Source organism: Grus americana, chromosome 2 (genome assembly GCF_028858705.1).
Source record: "Grus americana isolate bGruAme1 chromosome 2, bGruAme1.mat, whole genome shotgun sequence".
NCBI lineage: Eukaryota > Metazoa > Chordata > Aves > Gruiformes > Gruidae > Grus > Grus americana.
Window position 1 is genome coordinate 93,454,045 of NC_072853.1, and position 15,502 is coordinate 93,469,546.

The following is a 15,502-nucleotide window of genomic DNA, read 5'->3' on the forward strand; positions in this document are numbered from 1 at the left end:
ACCCCCAAGTCCTTCTCCTCGGGGCTGCTTTCAATCCATTCCTTGCCCAGCCTGTAGCTGTGCTTGGGATTGCGCCGACCCATGTGCAGGACCTTGCACTTGGCCTTGTTGAACTTCATGTGGTTCGCACGGGCCCACCTCTCAAGCCTGTCAAGGTCCCTCTGGATGGCATCCCTTCCCTCCAGTGTGTCAACCACACCACACAGCTTGGTGTCGTCCGCAAACTTGCTGAAGGTGCACTCGATCCCACTGTCCATGCTGCCGACAAAGATGTTGAACAGTGCCGGTCCCAGTACCGACCCCTGAGGAACACCACTCGTCACCGTTCTCCACCTGGACATTGAGCTGTTGACCACAACTCTTTGAGCATGACCATCCAGCCAATTCCTTATCCACCGAGTGGTCCATCCATCGACTCCATGTCTCTCCAATTTAGAGACAAGGATGTCATGTGGGACCGTGTCAAATGCCTTGCACAAGTCCAGACAGATGACATCAGCTGCCCTTCCCTTGTCCACCAACACTCTAACTCCATCATAGAAGGCCACCAAATTTGTCAGGCACGATTTGCCCTTAGCGAAGCCGTGTTTGGCTGTCACCAACCACCTCCTTATTTTCCATGTGCCTGAGCATAGTCTCCAGGAGGGTCTGCTCCATGTTTATCCCGTTGAAGTAGTATATTCTTTACAATTGTGTTTAAGAGAACAGTGTAGGCATGACTTCAGTCACTACTTGCTTCTGTCTGGTAGGAAGTTGTGATATTAGGTTTTTTATTTTTAGCAAGAGTTACATCTCCTGAGTAACATTCATAGCTAATAACAGACTCCACAAAACCACCATAGTCAACGAATAAATGTGGAGTCTTAGAGTAAAACCAGTCCTCTAACAGGCTGAAATTAGATAGTATTTCATTCTTTCCAATTTTTTTTTTTTTGAAGTGAGCATTTCTATTTGACTAAATAAGGTACAGATGTATTTAATCACTGAATTTTCAAGTCAAGTTTATTTGATGTTATATTTCAATAGTTTATATTTTTACTTCAACACTGGATTAGCTTATGATACAACACATTTTGTTATAAAAAATAACCATGAAGAAGTTTAATGATTTTTTTTACCACATTACAAGTGCTATAGCATCAGTAGATTTTCTTGCATCATTTACTGTTTTTTATAGAGCCTTATATTAAAAATGAGAATGAAATGTAATGAAAATGTAGTACAGAAACCACCTGTAAGGTTCACTGTCAGCTTTGGCACATTTCAAGAGATTCTGCCCTGAAATGTCAAACTCTTCATTTGTAAGCAAGCAGGATATACCAGCAAAAGGTAATCAGAACAAAAATCAACACGTCCACCCTTTGTGCAACACAAATCTCCACGTTCCTGTCACCACACTGGAGTTACCACCTGTACCATAATGCACACAAAGCTTTTTGGGAAGACCATTCTAAGTGCTTTTAATTGCTACATAAGGACCATTTCTTGTCGTCTTCCAGAAAACTCTGGCTTTCAGTACAAAAGTCTGACAATACCAACAGCTTCTTTATTTGCTGGGATGCTCTGGTGGAAGTTTAAGCATGAAGTACCTAATATTCCACAGGAAGTGATCTGAGGGCAAAGGTAGGCTGGCAACTGGTTAATGAGGTTCCTGAACCCAGGTGATATTTCTTAATGTGTTTTCAGAGCAGTTGTTTGTCAGGGGAAGAATAGCAGCAAAAGCTACAGCCAAATGCCTCACCAGTGTGATGTCAGTGTATGTGAAGATCCAAGCTCTTCTTCTGAATGCTGAAAAAAAACAAAAAACAAACCACCTTATCAGACATTAATCCCATCAGTAGCAGTGAGAATCCCATCAGTAGCAGTGAGCACTGTGCAAACACAGGCAGTCAGTCTCTAGCTGGAGTGTTCACAAATCCATGGAGTAGGTCAAGGGATGAGTCATCCCTAGCAAGATCTCATGGGCTGTCCAGTGGCAGAGCTGGACCAGAACACAACTCTCCTGACTCCTAGCCCAACAATTTCACTTACAGCTAGCTGTGCTCCCAAGTGAGCGTTTCTAGACCTAAAATGCCTCTCGTTTTACACAAGCAAGATGATGCCTTTCGCCATTTTTTTTCCTACCACTGGAGTTAGTGGAGTTTGCACCATGTTTTCCGTAATATTTCTCTTTTAGTGTCAGCTGTGCACCTGTGGATATATCTATTCTTTGAAAATAAAACCTCTGTATGGGCAATAAGAATCTAAACTCCTACAAGCGTCCCAATTTACTTTTTAGTCTTAATAGGACCTCTAAGCATTTATATCCTTAGGATACAACTGCACCAGCATGCAGTCACGCACACCAGAGGTGCACACATTTGCGTGTGCATATGTATCTGCATATAATTCCAGCTCAATGTAGTGAAAGCTGCAAACCAGACCAAATATACTGAAAAGCTTTGTCTTTGCATTTGTCATTTCATTCTACTTATTTTGCATTATGACATAGGAACATACTTCAAAATAAAGAACTTAACCGTAACACAAATACTGCCAAGGATTCATTCTATATTACAATGTGAGGTCTGCTACATACATGCTATGGGTCTAAATCCTGCCCTGAGACAGTGGAATTATCGCCTGATCTTAATCAAAACTTCAGTGCTTTCAAATTCAGGGAATACCAATTTGTATTGTAACCTTCTCTGAATTTATTGTTTCCCTTAAACAGATATTGAGGATCTGTTTATTTTGCCAACAACTATTTGCAGTCCTATGAGCTAGGAAATTAAAACAATCACCTACAGTAGGATTCATACCACATAATGTTAGCCAATGGGCATACTACCTTCCAAATTTCCTCTGTAAAAGTTAACTGCAGGCAGGCAGTAAGTAACCCTAACTGGGATGAATTAGCCCTCACATTTACGTAATGTCTCATATAAAATTAAGATGTCTTGCGGGAGTGCCCATCGTTCTCCATCGAGTATAGAAGGGGATCCACAGAGAGGTCAGATTAAACAACTAAGTTGGCTAAAATTAATTCTTAGACTTAGCAATGTATACACCATACCAGTTTAAAAACCTCATACTTGGTGCTGCAAATATTGATGGGTTATCTGTATTCACGGTTGTGGTACTTAAGTGGTGCTGTTATTTATATGAACACAACAAGCAAAAGACTAGACTTGATCTTAAATTATGCTGAATCAGAAAAGCATACCTTAACTCTCCCCTCACACTGAACAAAAAAACATAACTGATCTGTCATGTAGGAAAGTTTTACTACATAGGTGTAGAAAAACTTGCATTTTCAAGCCAAGATTTACATAAAAGATTATTTTCCCATACATTCTTATTAAAGCAGCACAAAACTCTCCCTATCTCTGTTATCATAAGGAACACACAACTTTCAGGAAATCCTCTTGCAGTCTTTGACAGCAAAACTACCAAAAATGTGAACCTGTCAGATTCTGTGCCATCAGAAGCAGTCACCTGAATCTTCCAAGTCACTAAGCAAGGCAGATCTCTCAAGCAAATTTACATCTCTTCTTCTACATAGCTCTAAGCTCTTAAAAAGAGAAAAGCCTTAAAGCAAAAAGACTCTATTTGTTGTAAACAGCCCAGTTACACACACATTTTAACTCTTGAGTTCATTATACATACATACACATAAATATATATACATATCAATACACACAGGGATGCACTTTAAAATTAAATTTCACTGTAATCCTGAATTTCAATGAGCAGTTGCCACTGCAGATTTCACTCTATTGTTTTTCATTCAACATATCTGGTAAACTCAAAGCACAAATCATCTTAATGGGTGAGAGCTTGAATAATGAAACTATTCTCTAATTGAATATCAGTAAATGATATGTATTTATTCACAAACTAAACCAGAATACTGGAAAAGTTTAGAGATGACATTTTTTCCATATATTTCATCACTGCAGTTATGCCATCCTTAGTCTTCCTTACACTCAGATCTGTGTGCTCAGGTGTGATTTCTACCCTTTACACCTCACTTTTGAATTCAGCCCACTGAATCAGACAATGGGGTCTATGTGGGTGTAAAGTGTATGCTTCGGGACTAGAAAAGGGTTGGGTTTGTTTAGGGTTTTTTTTCTTTTTTTCTGCTTTAGTATTCCTACTTTTTGTTTTATTCTTGATACAATTTCAGAAATAGAGGGTGTTATATTCCAGTATGCTTAAAAAATCTTAAGACTATTACAGACCTCAAATAGATTACTTAAGAAAAAAAAAACAAAAACAAAACCAACCAACCCTTAGCTGTATGTAGCCAATTCAGGCAAATTGTGTCACAAGTGGCAACTTCAAACATCCAAACTATTTAGGTCTGGAACGCTATGCAGGCATTCGCAGTTACCACTATGCAGACAGGAACTAAATGTTTTGTAAATACAGATTTTACATACAAGAAAAGAATACTTTCAGACAGTGTTATTGTTTACTCTTACAGATACCAGTTAAAACATTCACTTCCTGATCTCATAGACTCTCATTATATAATGTTTTTGACTTACTAAAGAACAATTCTATTAACTTCAAATGGAAGTAGTTCCACAGCAAAAGCTAAGCATGCAAGTGTTTATATTATGACGCATAACGTGCATCTAACAGGGCAAAGTAGGCTGGTGGAAGGAGGCACATTGTTAATTTGCAAGCAACAAATTCTTTGATCCCTTTAAGTAGGGCTGACTTGTTACAAAGAAATGAAAAAGTGTATGCTTGTAAAGTATTACTGCAAAAAGAGACAAAATACTATGACAGGTATTACTGAATGGTTTATTAAAAATAGGGGGTTTAGTAGTACAAGACTTAAGGGCCAGTCTCCTGTCATGCTTAGCTGTGTCCCATAACTAAAGCTCATATGATAGGAGAGGAAACTGGATTTCTTGTGCCTACTACAGTAACGTATAAAGATTAATAAGTTACCAGTGTTCCTCTGTATAGTCTGGAGTTCACCACTACCATTCCTCTCAAATTTTCCAAACACTGTTTTCTCCTGGTCATGTATTAGGACATACATGATACTTCCTAGAAAGTAAGTACCTGCAAACAAGTATCTGTCTGTAACAAGGCCCGTAAGTGACCGTTCCATTGTACAAATTTCCTCCATTTTTTGTTACAACATTTAGATAATTTTTACAATTCTGCATTTTTACACAGCTGCCACAAAAATTAGGAAAAAACCTTTTTCCCTGTTATTCCATTACCACATACTGAAAAACTCTCAGTGGAGAAGGAACTTATTTTAAGTTCAAGGTATCTTATCACTTTTGATAGATGCATTTCCAGATTTTAATTCTGGCATCAAAAGGAGCACTAGTTTTGTAATCAGAATTACTTTTATTATGATAGATAAAGAAACAGAGTAAATTAAGCTTTCCCCCACATAAGTAACAAAACAAAACTAATCAAGCCATCTCTCTACCAATCACTGCATACCTCAAGAAGTGACTTGTGGACATTAGCTTATCTTAGTTTATACCTTTTGAGTTTAAAAAACAAAAGTAAACAGTGCATCATTTAGCATACAGAGTTTAAACACACAAGAATTTAACATTTAAACAGCCTCTAAGGCTGCTAAGTACATACTTTCAACATGTACTTCAGCTTTACTAAGACTAGCTGATGCTCCCACTGATCACATGACACACTCTGCCAACACTGCAAAATGAAATGTGTTAGCACTGTCAGAAATGTGATCATTTCCTCAGTTGGCGGGGGTGGGAGGGTGGAATCAAAACACTACAAGCAAAGCTGCAGACAAAAATCAGTGAAAAAACAGCATGGTGCACCTAATACAGCAAATTAAGATATACAGTTAATGAATGAACACAGTTTTGGTTTTATACAAGTCACTACCATTTGCCCCAGTACCCCTTCACACACAGAGACAGATATTCTCACCTTCTACCAGATATTTTTGTATTTATCACATTGGTGTTCCATAGATCTTCCAGCACAGCCCATGCACTACTTATATAGAGAAAGAGCTATAACGAGGGGACAGAAAGCAATCCCTTTAAACAAAAGAGCCTTCATAGAGCAAAGTTCCCAACAGGAATATATTTAAATGCTTGAGTTGGCTTTTATTAATGGGTAGGAGTGCATACCTTAAAGTGTGGGGTTCTGTTGATGTTTTTTTAAAAGCCACCAGATTTACAGAATTTCTCCAACAGAGGGGTTATTTACACTTACCAACTATATGAACAGAGTCAACATTTGTAGGGCCTCTCACTAGCACGTGTTCAGAAGTGCCACCGCAGAGAGCTTGCATCAATGGAGACCTAAGAGCAGACCTCACATTTGAAAGGCTTCTCACCTACCAGGAAATGGAAGGCAAGTATGAAGGTTGTCCTATCTTCCGTGGGAACACAAAGTGTGTGTGTGAAATTCAAAAGAGTATCAGTGGATTAGCATTTACAGCACATCCTCAAAGCCACAGCTCATCTTTCACATGATCTTGTTGCTAATGAAGCATGATCTTATCTTACATAATGGTCTAGGCAGTTAAAGGTTACAGTCTGTTCTACCCGTAGGAGATCTACCGTATCTAAATTTGGCTTCCATCATAAGTCTAATCAAGAAAAACTGGCCAGAACCATTTCCAAATTTAGTTTTGGTCTTTTTTTCCTCAAAGTTCAGAGGGCCAACTTTCAGTGTACACTATGTCACCAATTAAAAAAGAAACAAAGTCCCTCAGAAGGGGGAAATGTAGCAGAACATGAAATTTTCAAGAGGCATAAGGAAGTGACATTAAGGGAAAGTACTTTTAACTTAATGAAGAACACACCCAAAGAATTTTTTGTAAAGACAGCAAGGACAACATTTAGGTCACAAAGGAAAACAATGACTTTCAATAACAAAAAACGTTGAGAGGTACATTCTTAAAGGACTAGCCTCCTCTTTAATCTACGTTTTCATCGACTATTTCTAATTTACAATATACATATTCATTTTTTTCTGATGTACTAAAATTCTGAAATATTAGCCTTACAGTGGAGAACCTGAAATGAACCTAACCAAAAGAAACCACCAACTAAAAACAAGAAACAGAATTACAGAACAGACAAGGGTGAATGGAATCTCTGCAGATCATTTGGTCCAATCCCCAAATAGGCAAACCTATTTTCATTTCCGCAGCCAAAAATGAAAACACAAACCAAACACACACATTTGAGTTAAAAAATAATAAAAAGTGAACATATTTTAAGAATCTAAGTCCTAACACCAACCCTGGTATAGTAATAATTATCCTTAAGACAGCATTTCACTCCAATGTTATTACAAGTAACTCTCCAGCTCCAGTTCTATTAGTGTTATCTTTTAAGAAATAATGCAGGGGATATCACATTGCATGATCACAGCATAGTCAGTGTGATGTGGAAATCAAAGCATTTTTTTAATGTTTGCCCCCACTTGTCAGTGGGGAAGCAAACAGGAGGAAGCTGATGACATTTTCAGGAGCAGTTGTCAATGGCTTGATATCTAGATAATAAATTACATTTTCATAGGTAATAAGCAGCTTCCTAAAACTCATTAAATAGATTTGCCGCAGGTCAGCTGAAGAACAAGGAATAGGAGACACTTCTGGATTTGAAATCCTTCTTCTAGACAGTGATTATTTTGTTCACTTTTTGCAAAAGTTAAATTTATTTTGCATGGTTTTGGTCACTTGTCTACTTATGCACCTGAGCTTCATTAACAGTGACCGGCCACACTAACTGGATCTCTTCTTCGGGTATCATTCTTCCTTTTCCCGTACCTTTTGAAGCCCTGTCAGTTGCCTTCTGCATAAGCTAAGAATGTTTAATAGAGCAAATGTCTGTCTTTGAAGAGATGCCATACTTGCTACCACAGAGATTGAGAGCCATCTGTCCCAGTAGCATGAGACGTCTATCAGCCCCCTTCACACCTATGTTGCATGCCAGACATCTGCCTACTCTCCTCTGCCGCCATGTGTGACGCCACGGCTCTAACGCTGCGGGATGGAGCACCACCCACATCGCTCAACTGTCGGAGCAACGCACTGCTGCCAAACCACTGCAAGAGTATTTCATTTCTTCAACTCACTGAAAAGTTAATTTTGCCAGTACAGACAAAAGCAGATATTCCCTATTTACTATGCTGCCAAGTCCTATAGGATGAGTTCTCCACACGCTGATTTATTTAAATATTATCACAAGCAGCTAATTGGCTCCCCACTGTCCTGTCCACGCACTCACTGCACACATCAAGTAGCAGGTTTCAGAAGGCCATTAACACAACATAGCACGTTCCCACCCATTCATTCATTCAAACTTATTTTCTAATCCTGTAAAATGCGCGGTTCAGAAAAAAAGGAGAAAGGTTTCACTTATTTAAATACCAACAAGATGGAACAGCTCCAACAGTTCCAGGCAGGCAGTGATACAAAGTACGTTTTTCTGTGTTAATTCAGAATTTCTAATGAAAGTGCCTTTTTTGGCAGACTGATGGACTTAATACAACCATAGCAACACAAAGTCTATGTAAACAAATCACTTGAGCAAGACAGAAAGAACTCCAGAGCATCAGTCACAGAGAGGCTGGGCCTTTGATAGAGGTTCAACATTAAACTTTAAAACAGACAACTGAAGCAGGAAGCTTTCCAGAAAAATGAAAGGGAACATAGCCAAGGTGGACAAACAACAATCTATTGTATTAAAAATCTTGAAATATGTCAATATGTACAAGCTGATTTAAATTGAGCATCCACATTCTTTCCTGGCCATAGAGTACCAGTATGGAACAAAAAGCTATGAACTGGCTGAAGTCCACATCTATCTGAACTAGCAAAGGCATCCTGCTAAGCTAACGAGTCAGGGTCATAAGCTGTTCCTGTCTTTGCAGTATGTGTACCTTTATATAGGTGTCTTCTGAATATAGATTCCAAACAGGATTTCTGTAAATATACCCATATTCAGGAAGGCAAATCAAACATATCCTTAAAGATCAATATCCCCTCAATGTCGCAAAAAACATTTAACTTAAAAATTTGCCCGTTTTGTTAAATCAGGATGAGAGTGTGTGGTTTTTGCATATTCAACACAAGAGGGAGAACCACCAACAGCTAAAAAAATATCCCTTTTCTCTAGAAATCCTTTAACAGCACAAAAGCAGCACTCCTACACAGCATTCAATATTCAACTGTACAGTACTACTTCTCCCTAAGCAGTTTATCTAGGCAGTAACATAAAGACAACATACATGTAATCCACCTGTATGCCTTAACCTATGCTTTGTCAGAGAGGCCTCGAGCCGTGTTTTGTACTTGCAGCGCTGGCAATGAAACATTTTGATGCCAGCATGCAGTGCCATGTGTTTCTGCAGAGCTTCCTGTCGGAAAGGAAATGAACCTTGTCACAGCTGGAAAATCATCATCTATTCTTCCTGTGTAAGTGGTCTGAAGGAATGACATTTCTCAGTTACTGTGTTAATTTAGGTTTTTAATGCCTTTTATCATGAGTGTTTAAAGCTATCAGTTAGGAAAGATTGATATCATTATGGGAGAGATGAGAGCATGAAGATTCCTATCAGACCTGTCTACAATCAAGTACTTCAGTTATTATTTTATTATCTTTCAACTATTTATTTATATTCCCAGAATGACATATTTTGCTGTGTTGAGTAATTTACTAGCAGCCAATACTACACAACGCAACATGATTATATTGAATTGTTGTATTTTGATGTTTGAATGGTCCACATAAGTCTTCTAGAATTTTTTTGTCTGGATGAAAAAGACAAATTCTACTTTCTCAATGGCATGAAGTGCTGCTCTTTCAGGTCAGCAATTGGAATTTATTTAGAAGTAAAAAAATGCATAAGAAAATTATATGTGTGCTTATATACAAAGCGAGGATTCCTAGGGGACAAAATTGTAAGACATTTGAAAAGGTCTATACAGATCTGCTGTTCCAAATTCCTTGATCTTCCAGATTCTTCCCCACACCACACTTAGAATACCTCAAAACCATTTACCACTATGTCTTAAGCACTTAAAGTTCCTCAAAACTCAGCAACACCAGGGAAAGCACTGGTTGTTCTCAAATTCACAAACACGTCTACAATGCTGTAAAGTCACATCTGTAACACACAATAATTTCAAAGGGAGAAATATAAGCAAAGAACAACTTTAAAATCCTTGTTCTGTGGAAGTCAACTATGGCAGGTTCAAAAGGTGCTTACATCTCTCCAGATTATTGATCAGCACTCAGCAAAAGGAAACAATGTCCTTTTGAATCATACCTGTAAATAATTAATTACTAGGTAAATACTATTTCCAAATACATGCACTATGCTTACATGTTAGATGTAACAAACGGGATTACTCATTCTTTAAACACTCTATAATGAAAACATAGCTACTTTCATGACACAGTTGTTAAGGTAATTAAAGTCCAGCTAGTTTGAAAACAAAGTATTTTAGAAAATAATGAAATTAGTTTATATTATACTCAAGATTTCTACTGGTAAGAGTATTCCTGCTAATCCTGAATTAAGAGTGAATCATATAGCTGTTATTTAATGCAACAATATTCAAAACAAGAAAGATGCAAAAGGAGATTTAATCCTCAGTTATTTGTGTGGATTAACACTTTCTTGCACCAGAGAAATAAAGTTTACCCTTGCTCAAAGAATAAAAGCCTTTAACTTGCATGAGGGAACTTAAGTATGCAGGGGAGTTGTTGAAATGTTCAATGCATAGAAGGTGTGAAAGCTAAAACAATGATCTCAGTAGAATCAAGGGCCTATATGGAAAAATCCAGGATTTAAACGGCATGCTTCAAAATCAAAGCCTACTCTGGAAGGCAAGCTGTGCCGTTCTGAATAACTCTTTGCATTATTTTTTTCTGCTCTCCCCCAAACATCTGTGATCTTTCAAGAGGAGAAACCATCACCAAAAAAAAACCCAATTGTCAAAGATCTAGATTTTATACTTCTATGGGACAGACAGAACTTTTTTATAGCGATGAAGCAGAGACCAAAAATGCAGGGGTTAATTTCTGTAATAGCTTTGTGAATCGACACTACTTGTACAGTAGTTCAAAGGTATAACATGCTGATTCACAAACTAGGAAAATGTTCTTTGTTACTATTTCTACTTATTGAAATCAGAATTTAAACCACACTTTTTATACATTTAAAGGACCTGCCTTTCACAATGACATAACAGAACAATCTTCCTTTGTTAGGAGATTAAACGCTTTGTAAAAAAGTAGAGCTATTTGGATTTTCTATTTGAATTACTCCTTTAAAAATGTGTAAGCATAGTTGTCTACTTCCAGCACATGTAATAGCTCCAAATGAAGATTTCAGAATTCTGATAATATTGCGGGCAGTACCTATCTTATGCAGCGCTTGTGGTGCAAATTCCCCACAAATACCGGTGTGTTCTTTTTTCTTTAAGGAGAAAGGACAGACACTGTTACTAGGAGGGTTGGTTCAATCTAAGGTAAAGGAGAGAAAGTCCAAAAGGAATCTGGAATTGTAATATGGATGATTTAATCTTTCATCCTTCAGAGGTAAATAATGTGTGTTTGAGACAGTGGGAAATTCCAACCTATTAAGACCAAAGGGCCTTGAGTACTTGATCAAGTTTTAAGCTCTGTAAAGGTCCCACATGCATTATAGCACTAATGATTTTAATGAAACAGCCAGGCAAGACTATCAATAAATCAGTCTTGTTAAGAATCAGTTTAATTCTTCCCAGATAGCTTTTGAACACTATAGGCAGCTGATCTCACAGATGCCACTATGATATTCCCTTCTTTATATGAACTATTGGATAAAACTCAGCAACTGGAAAGGTTAGACTGCCCTCTCTTTGTGGCTTCTTGCTAACTACTTGATCTGTAACTTAAACAGAATTATGGCCACATACTTTCAAGAAATTCACAATGGTAGGTATTAATCAGCATTTTCCCATATAGTCATAAAAAAAAGCAATACTCCAAATCAGTAATATGGTATACCTCCAATAAAGTTTTAGATGATAAAACTGTACTTTGTTGCTGAAATAAGACAATAAAATTTGGTTATACTGTTTAGTATCACTAGTATTCCCTGTGAATTGGGGCCTTTAACTCGCATGCACTGTCAGCAGAATGCACAAGCCATTCTTGTACAAAAATGGATTAATTAATGCATGAATTAAAAGCATCACTATATTTAGTGTATTCTCAGTTTTATTTTCTGATGGGAAAAAAATGGCCATGAGAACATTATTTTGAATTGTAATATTACATTAATTTAACTGGAAATATAGAAAATAAATATTTGAAAGATATAAGCCAGACTTAGGTGACATTAACTAATAATGGCATGGGGTTTGGTTGTTCAGCTATTTTATCCTTTAAAATATACACACACCTAATGCCACAGTCAAAAATCTTAAACCTTCATAGAGAAGTGCCTTTTTAATAAATTTGAAATAGATTTTACTAAACAAATTCTACTGCCTAACACTGAAAAGAATGAAAACTTCCAAGTCACACATTCCAGCTATACTTGCAGCAAATAAATTAGGTAGAAATCATCATTTGAAACTCTAACATCAGTAGGTAGTCTGCACTGAGGTTTACAGGCAAAGAGGAACACTGAAAAAGCACTTGAAAAGTAAAAGCCAGTGTGCTGATGTTCATTTGCTGCCCCCTTCTGGGCAAAATCAAAACAAACAAAAAACCCACAAGACAGCCAGAAAATAGCAGTTCCCCTGAGTACCGTTACCTACACTTCTCTGATAACTCAACCTTGTAACAGCAGATCTTTTTCAGTTTAAAGGCTTTTTTTTAATGTTTTAATTTTAATGTATCAGTAGACACTAAAATATATTTCCCAAATGAGTATGTTAATCTCATTGCTAGTTTCATTAGTTTGTCCTTCAAAGAGGCTGTAAGAAAGATACAGTGTAACATCAAGCTTGCTTTGCTGTACACATAGTACAGCAAAACTGAAGTCAGAACTAGGTATGAAAACCTCAAGTTAAGTTCTTAACCTTCACTGTAATTACAAGCATTGTTCCATGGAGAGCTCCAGAGACCCAGTCTGTAAATACTCTTTTTACTTCTGAAACAGATCAATGACACATTTCACATGTAACCTCAGACTAAATTTGGATTGCCTTAGTCCACTAGTTCAAAAATAACTGTTGTAATGATACAACAATGTAAAGTGCTTAACCTTATAATTCTCCAGCTTTAAAACTGAGACAAGTTATTTCAAAATACCTTACTTGAACCTGGGAGCAACTTGTCTACCTGCTTTGTGAATTTGTAATGACTGAACTGTGCTTTGACTAGGACAAGGCTTAACTGACTACTTAATTTAACCAAAAAAAATCAAAAACCAAAAGAACAGATGCCTAGGCGAAAGGTGCATTGTCAACACATAGATCTACTCCCTACCTACTAGCAAACCTGCTAGTAATCAAGCCTTTGACTATCCAAACCCAAATTGCTGGCTTTCTTTTTATGACACCAATTTCAGCAAGCTACTAAAACATGTATTTATTTCTTTCCATGTGATCAGTAACAACTTAAAACCAGGAAATCCAGATCCAGTGTAGACAATTATTTCACTCCTAAAGAACAGTGGGGGCAAAGAAGCTATTTGGGGAGAAAACAATTTGAACTAATTACATTATAATACACAACTTTGAAAGTCAGAAAGTGATTTTTCTGGTTAAATTGAAGGTGTATATTGTGAAAATGTTTTCTAATAATGTGACAGACATATGTATGGCCATAAACAACAGCAACAAAAAAGAACATCCCCAAAACCAAACCCACATACGTAGAAGAAACCTAGAGAAACAGAATGTACACTAACTTCTCTACCTAAATACTAGAAAAGCTATCATTAGAATATTGCGTGATGTCAACTCACGGATGGGTGGCTACCAGAAATCACTATCTTCTTTACAAAAGAAAAAAAAAAGAAAAAGAGATCTTTTCTGAATAACAGGAAAGCACCAAATGCTTTCTCAAGTTCTCTTTGGAAGAGAGGATGCACTCAAGGTCAGACAAAGTCTTAGTGTTAACTCTTACCACTGCAGATAAGTGGAATTTTGCATTAAATGATAAAATTGATGCTTCAACAAATATGCCTCTTCGAAATGCAGCCATGACTGCAAAGGAAGCTGTACATTGTCACAGTTGTTTCATCTAGTTTATGTGCAGAATTCTAAGAAGTCTCACAGTACATCTCTTGGCTCTTCAAAGAGCACATCTCAGTGGCTCTCCTTTGTTACTGTGTGTAATAAAATGTATGAGAAAACCTTTAGAAACACCTTTTGATCAGCACCTGCTTACTTTATTCAGAAGACTAGTACTATCACAAACCAAGTAGAAGACAGCTATTTGAATAGCGTACCTTATTTTTGTCCAGGCTATCTGTGGGTAACTTTCTTGTAAAAATAAGTAAGTAAACAGATCAATAGATGTGCCACATTATCAATTGTTCTGCAATGACTATCTACAGAAGTACGTGGAGCATAACAAACAAAACACAAGTTTTGCTCTAGTAGGGGTCATACCTACCGTAGGTAGTACGTGCAGATTAACTTGAATCCTTCTTTCTAGTTGCTTTTATGTTGGAACATACAGGATTATCTTCAGCCTTCTTTCTTCTCTTTCATTTGTTTTTTCTGATGGATCTGTTTATGATGTCCATTCATCTGACATCTGGTTTTGAGTACTTGATCCCAAAATGAAAACAGAAGGACTGTAAAAGTTTTCTGATTTTCCATATGCTTTTTCAACTCTGCTCTAGAGTGCCTATTACGAAATAAGTAAACTAATTCAAAAAGAAACCCAAAATACAGTATCAACCAATATTTTACATTACCATCAATGACTAAAAAGCCTTAAGAATTTGAGATAAGATACTCTCAGGTGAAAGACAAAGCTGTAGAGGACTTTTGAGATAGTGTAGCCCTTACAGTTCAGTCCACTAACCGAGAAGAAAAACCTTGCCAATCATTCTGTGTTATGTTTGTGAGACACACACAAAGGGGGAAAAAATAGCTTCCCAAAAAAGCTAGACAAGCCATTTGTTTGGGGTTTTTTGGTTTGGGGTTTTTTGTTGTTTGTTTTTTAAATCATAGGTCAGAATTAGATCCAAGTTGTTAAATATAGGTAATGTTGAGGAAAGAACTGTTCTGTTCTACTTTTGCACATGTTGTAAATATAATGAATAGGCAGATGACTTACAGCAATGTTTAACTGCCATTCACACCCACCCTAGATACAAATTATCAGTCTTGGATGCACACTTTCATTATAAAACTGCCACAGTGCTGCTCAGCATAACAAGAAAAGCAAAGTGAAATAAGCACAAATTAGAACGATAAAAATGATAGCACTTGGAAAGTCACAACTGTGTTTGACACACTTGTCACCACAATAAATATCCCTGTTCTTTAAAAGTGAAAAAAGCAAAAAGCAGGAAAGAGAACCGTGATTTT

The 15,502-nt window shown here is 37.1% G+C and overlaps 1 pseudogene; it reads right to left on the bottom strand.

Moving 5' to 3' along the window:
- Positions 1-994: 994 nt before the first annotated feature.
- LOC129202382 (oocyte zinc finger protein XlCOF6-like) lies at positions 995-14,162 on the bottom strand (annotated as a pseudogene).
- Positions 14,163-15,502: the final 1,340 nt, after the last annotated feature.